The 6,272-nt window shown below is 44.2% G+C and overlaps 1 pseudogene across 1 annotated transcript; it reads right to left on the bottom strand.

The window, feature by feature from the left end:
- Positions 1-2,995: 2,995 nt before the first annotated feature.
- LOC309652215 (protein SET pseudogene) lies at positions 2,996-3,833 on the bottom strand (annotated as a pseudogene). Its single transcript has one exon. The product of its transcript is annotated as a protein SET pseudogene (transcript).
- Between the last annotated feature and the right edge of the window lie 2,439 nt (positions 3,834-6,272).

Genomic DNA, 6,272 nt, shown 5'->3' with positions numbered 1-6,272 from the left:
TATTTTTTTGTTGTTGAATTGTGTGAGCTCTTTATATATTTTGGAAATCAAGCCCTTCTCGGTTGCATTGTTTGCAAATATTTTCTCCCGTTTTGTAGGTCGTCTTTTCATTTTATTAATGGTTTCCTTTGCTGCGCAAAAGCTTGTATGTTTGATTAGGTCCCATTTGTTTATTTTTGCTTTTATTCCTATTGCCTTGGGAGACTGACCTAAGAAAACATTGGTAAAATTTATGTCAGAGAATGTTTTGCCTGTGTTCTCTTCTAGGAGTTTTATGGTGTCATGTCTTACGTTTAAGTCTTTAAGCCATTTTTTGAGTTTATTTTTGTGTATGGTGAGAGGGTGTGTTTTAAATTCATTGATTTACATGCAGCTGTCCAACTTTCCCAGCACCACTTGCTGAAGAGGCTTTTTCCCTTTGTATATTCTTGCCTTTTTTGTCAAAAACTAATTGACTATAGGTGTGTGGGTTAATTTCTGCGCTCTCTGTTCTGTTCCATTGATCCATATGTCTGTTTTTGTGCCAATACCATGCTGTTTTGATTACTATAGCTTTGTAGTATTGTCTTAAGTCTGGGAGAGTTATGCCTGTTGCTTTGTTCTGTTTCTTCAGGATTGCTTTGGCAATTCTGGGTGTTTTATGGTTCCATATAAATTTTAGGATTATTTGTTCTATTTCTGTGAAAAATGTCATGGGTCATTTGATAGGGATTGCATTACATCTGTAGATTGCTTTTGTAGTGTAGTCATTTTAACAATATAAATTCTTCCAATCCAAGAGCATGGGCTATCTTTCCATTTCTTTGAATCATCTTCAGTTTCCTTTACCGTTGTACAGCTCTCAGCATACAAGTCTTGCACCTCCTTGGTCAGATTTATTCCTAAGTATTTTATTTTTGGAGGTGCATTTTTTTTCAATATTTCTTTATTTGGCTGCGCCGGGTGTTGGCTGCCACGTGCGGGATCTTCATTGCTGCGTGCAGGATCTTTAGTTGCGGCATGCGGGATCATTAGTTGCGGCATGCGGGATCTTTATTTGCGGCATTCGCACTCTTACTTGTGGCATGTGAGACCTAGTTCCCTGACCAGGGATGGAACCCGGGCCCCCTGCATTGGAATTGTGGAGTCTTAGCCACTGGACCACCAGGGAAGTCCTGAGGGTGTGATTTTGGAAAGTATCGTTTATTTTACATTCCCTTTCTGATATTTCATTGTTGGTGTAAAGAAATGCAACCGATTTCTGTATGTTAATCTTGTATCCTGCTACGTTTCTGAATTCACTGATCAGTTCTCGTAGTTTTTGTGTGGAGTCTTTAGGGTTTTCTACATATAGAGTCATGTCATCTGCATATAATGACGATATTATCTCTTCCAATTTGGATACCTTTTATTTCTTTTTCTTGTCTGATTGCTGTGGCTAGGACTTCCAATACTATGTTGAATAGAAGAGGTGGAAGTGGGTATCCTTGTCTTATTCCAGAGTTTAGCGGGAGGGCTTTCAACTTTTCACCATTGAGTATTATATTGGCTCTGGGTTTGTCATAAATAGCTTTTATTATGTTGAGATGTATTCCCTCTATACCCACTTTGGTAAGAGTGTTTATCATGAATGGATGTTGAATTTTGTCAAGTGTTTTTTCTGCATCTATTGAGATGATCAAGTGGTTTTTGACTTTTGTTTATGTGGTGTATCACATTGATTGATTTGCATATGTTGAACCATCCTTATGAACCTGGGATGAATCCCACTTGCTTGTGGTGTATGATCTTTTTTATGTGTTGTTGGATCCAGTTTGCTATATTTGGTTGAGAATTTTTGCATCTATACTCATCAAAGATATTGGCCTGTAATTTTCTTTTTTGGTGGTGTCTTTGTCTGGTTTTGGTATCAGGGTGATGGTGGCTTCATAGAATGTCTTTGGGAGTGTTCCCTTCTCTTCAGTTTTTTGGAAGAGTTTGAGAAGGATCAGTATAAGTTCTTCTTCGTATGTTTGGTAGAATTTGCCTATGAAGCCATCTGGTCCTGGACTTTTGTTTGTGGGGGAGTTTTTTTTAAAATAAATTTATTTATTTTATTTACTTTATTTTTGGCTGCGCCGGGTCTTTGTTTTTTTTTGTGTGTGTGTGTACACATTTAGTTTTATTGTAACAAAGCAACTTGTACACTTTTAACGTTTCAAACTGAGCATCATCTTTCCTTTCCAGTGAAACAGAAAGAAAAATATAACACTAAACAGGAACAAAATTACAATAGAGAATGTCAATTGCAAATAAGATCCTACAGGTTCTGCTGATTCTCCCATCGAGTGGCAGGGCTCAAGTCATCATTAGGAGAGAATTTTATTTTAAAAGTGTCATCTTAAACTGCAAGGATGTCCGTTAAACATCACAATTAAACATGCCAAAGGAGAAGCCATGTTGTCAAAATGCCCACTTAACCCACCCAAACATCTCAAACCCACCCTTTGCTGACCTTCTATAACCCCATTTTTTTAAGTTTTTCTTTTCTTTTTTTAAACAAGAGAAAGTAGACAGATAGATGTTGGTAAATGCTAACTGTCCATATTCACATAGAGACACAGTGTAATCTCTGAGCCCAATATACAGAGAAAGGAGGAAAAAAGCTAGAATTCTATGCACTACTACACAGGGGCCTAGCACCCTCCAGCTTCCAGCAGAGCTAAGGGAGCAGAAGGTTTTTCTTTTTTCCCACAGAGCATGGTGGTGTTGATTCCGTAAAGTTTTTGTTGAGACAGGAAGGGATAAAAATGAATCTGGAACAGAAAGGGGTAGAGATTCTTTTCCCACTGAATTCTGCTCAAGGTATTTCCCCCCAAAATAAGTTGTGAGCCATGGTATAAAGGAGAAAAGAGACCTCAAACACAGGGCAACTGAGCACAAGAGGAGAAGGAGGAAAAAAAAAAAAAAGACTGCAACTTGCTCCCAGGGACTGGAGAAAATTAAAAAAGGAAGGTTGGAATCCATCAGTGTTCCATTAGTCATCTTCTCCTTCATCTTCCTTCATCCTTATCCCCTTCTTCATCAATATCTTCCAGTCCTTCTTCCTCTTCATCATCATCATCATCTTCTTCTCCTTCCCCTTCCTCATCATCCATGTCCGGAACCAAGTGGTACTGTAATGGATTTGGCCAAATATCATCTTTGATGACCTCTCCTAACTCATCTGCACCTGCATCAGAATGATCAGTAAACCAGGTGAAGAAGCTTTCTGGTTCCTCATGCTGTCTCTTCCTGCTGGCTTTATTCTGCGTTTGACTTGCACGTTTTGTCAGATCCTTTCCGGATTTCCATTTGATTTCAGTGGACTTTGAAGACGGATCACCACTCTCATTCAGATGAAATTCTTTGGAGAGAACTTTAGTTTCGAAGTAAGGGTTTTCATCAAAATAAAAATCTATTCTGTAACCTGATTTACTATCTTCAAATTCTGTCACTTCGACTCTTGTCAAATAATGCAGCACCTCTTCATCCTCCTCCCCAAGCAGTGCAGACACTTGTGGATGGTGAACAAATGTTGTTACCCCAAAATTTGGGATTTTGGCGATCAATTCCGACCTCTTCTGAAAAAATGGTTGGCGGAGTTTGTTATATTTCTGTTCTACTTTCAAAATCTCCTCACTGGCTTGTTCGTTAAGTCTGTCTATTTCATTTTGTACTTCATCAATATGTTCAACTGCTTCTTGCTGTTCTTCTTCTTCCTTCGGCAAGTTCGGAGAAGCAGACGTTTCCTCTGGCCTGGAGGCAGGAGTCCGTCTCAGTTTCTTCGGTTTCGTTGCTTGGGGTGGAAGTGAAAACTGGTGTTTGGGGGCCATGCTGGGAGAAAAGCCAAGAATCCACCCAAGGGAAGAAGCTCGTACCGGGAGCTCTGAGAACTCTGCACTGGGCCTTTGTTGCTGTGCACAGGCTTTCTCTAGTTGTGGTGAGCAGGGGCTACTCTTCATTGCGGAGCTCGGGTCCTAGACACACAGGCTTCAGTAGTTGTGGCACATGGGCTCAGTAGTTGTGGCTCTTGGGCTCTAGAGCGCAGGCTCAGTAGTTGTGGCACACAGTCTTAGTTGCTCCGCAGCATGTGGGATCTTCCCGGATCAGGGATGGAACCCATGTCCCCTGCATTGGCAGGTGGATCCTCAACCACTGCACCACCAGGGAAGCCCTGTGGGAGAGTTTTTAAACTACAGATTCTAGTTCATCTCTAGTGATTGGTCTGTTCAAATTATCTGTTTCTTTTTGATTCAGTGAATGCAATCCCTCCCAAAATTCCATGGTATTTTCCCCCCAAATAGAGCAAATCCTCCTAATATCTGTGGGGAACCACAAAGGACCCCAAATAGCCAAAGAAACCCTGAAAAAAGAGAACGGGCTGGAGGCATCTCCCTCCCTGACGTCACACTCTGCTGAGAAGCTACAGTCACCAAAACAGTGTGGAACTGGCTCAAAACGGGCACAGGGACCAGAGGAACAGGACAGAGAGACCAGAATTCAACCCACACGGACGGGGTCGGTGAATTTATGACACAGGGACCAAGGACACACCAAGGAGCACGACACTCCCCACGATAAATGGTGCTGGGAAAACTGGACGCCCCATAACTCACGCTGGCTACCCTGCACACAAACCTGAACAAAAACCCAGCTTTCCACGCCAAGCCCTCCCTCGCTCACACGAAGACGGACCCCCTCAACGGTCAGTCGCCCACAGGAAGCTTCTCCCCACGTTTCCTCACCGTCTCTTCACCTTTTCCTCAGGCATCACCTGGGTCCTCAGGAAACCTAGTTCCCTAGTCAGCGTGGACGCAGCCCCACTTTGTCCTGAAGCCGAAACCCCAGCGAGTCCTAAGGAGACGGAGACCGAGCTCCTCTCAGCAGAGACGCTGAGCCGGGCGTCCTACCCGAAGGCCCCCGCCCCCGCCCCCGCCCCCGCGCCTGAGGAGGCTCAACTCCTCTCAGCTGCCCTCACAATCGAGTTCGCAGGGAACGAGCATGCGCTGTGGGTCAGAGAGGCGAACTCGGCGCCACCCTGTGGTCAGTGCAGGAAGTGCAGGCCGCGCCTCCCTCACAGGTCACTGGAGGCAGCGTGCCCTACTGACAGGACTGCTGAATCCATTAAATTGGACATTCAAACTAAAATGGGGTCTCTATCCCAAAAGTTTTCTAAAAGTAGTTAAGGAACAATTAATTGGAAACCATTTGGAATGAAGTGAATGTAGATGCAAACTTTACAACTTATACCAAATTCACTCAAAGTTATTCAGAGGCAAATTTTATTTTAGTTTCTAATTTATGTTTGGCTGCGTTGGGTCTTCGTTGCTGCATGTGGGCTTTCTCTAGTTGCGTCGAGTGGGGCTACTCTTCTTTGCGGTGCACGGGCTTCTCATTGCGGTGGCTTCTCTTGTGGGCGAGCACGGGCTCTAGGCGCGCAGGCTTCAGTAGTTGTGCCGCGCAGGCTTGGTTGCTCTGCGGCATGTGGGAGCTTCCCGGACCAGGGCTCGAGCCCGTGTCCCCTGCATTGGCAGGCGGACTCTTAACCACTGCGTCACCAGGGAAGTCCCCACAGACAAATTTTAAATACAAAACTATTCAAGGGGCTTCCCTGGTGGTGCAGTGGTTGAGAATCTGCCTGCTAATGCAGGGGACACGGGTTCGAGCCCTGGTCTGGGAAGATCCCACATGCCGCGGAGCAACTAGGCCCGTGAGCCACAACTACTGAGCCTGCGCCTCTGGAGCCTGTGCTACGCAACAAGAGAGGCCGCGATAGTGAGAGGCCCGCACACCGCGATGAAGACTGGCCCCCGCTTGCCACAACTAGAGAAAGCCTTCGCACAGAAACGAAGACCCAACACGGCCAAAAATAAATTAATTAATTAATCAATTAAAACAAAAAAGCTGTCTCTCAAATTTAACTTCCAGAATATATTCAGGAAAAACGCATACGCCCGTTTTGGCCAACCAAAGAAGCGGGCAATGCAAATCAACACTACAAAGAGGTATCACTTCGAATCAGAAAAAAGGACCATCCTCACAAAGGGTAAAAACCAGATATGCAGGACAAGGAGAGGAGAAAAGGGAGCCTTGTTACGCTGAAGGGGGGAATGTAAATTGCCAACGGCCACTCTGGAGAAGTGTGCTGTGTTTCCTAAAACATCTAAAAAACAGAGCTACAAAGCATAGGGCGCTTCCACTCATGGGCCTATATGTTGGAAAAACCGAAAATCCACAGAACGCAGGCACCCCGTTTACTGCTGCTATGTTGA

Source organism: Balaenoptera physalus, assembly GCF_965194825.1.
Source record: "Balaenoptera physalus genome assembly, chromosome: X".
NCBI lineage: Eukaryota > Metazoa > Chordata > Mammalia > Artiodactyla > Balaenopteridae > Balaenoptera > Balaenoptera physalus.
Note: the sequence above shows the minus strand (reverse complement) of the source record. Positions and strands in the feature narration are given on the sequence as shown.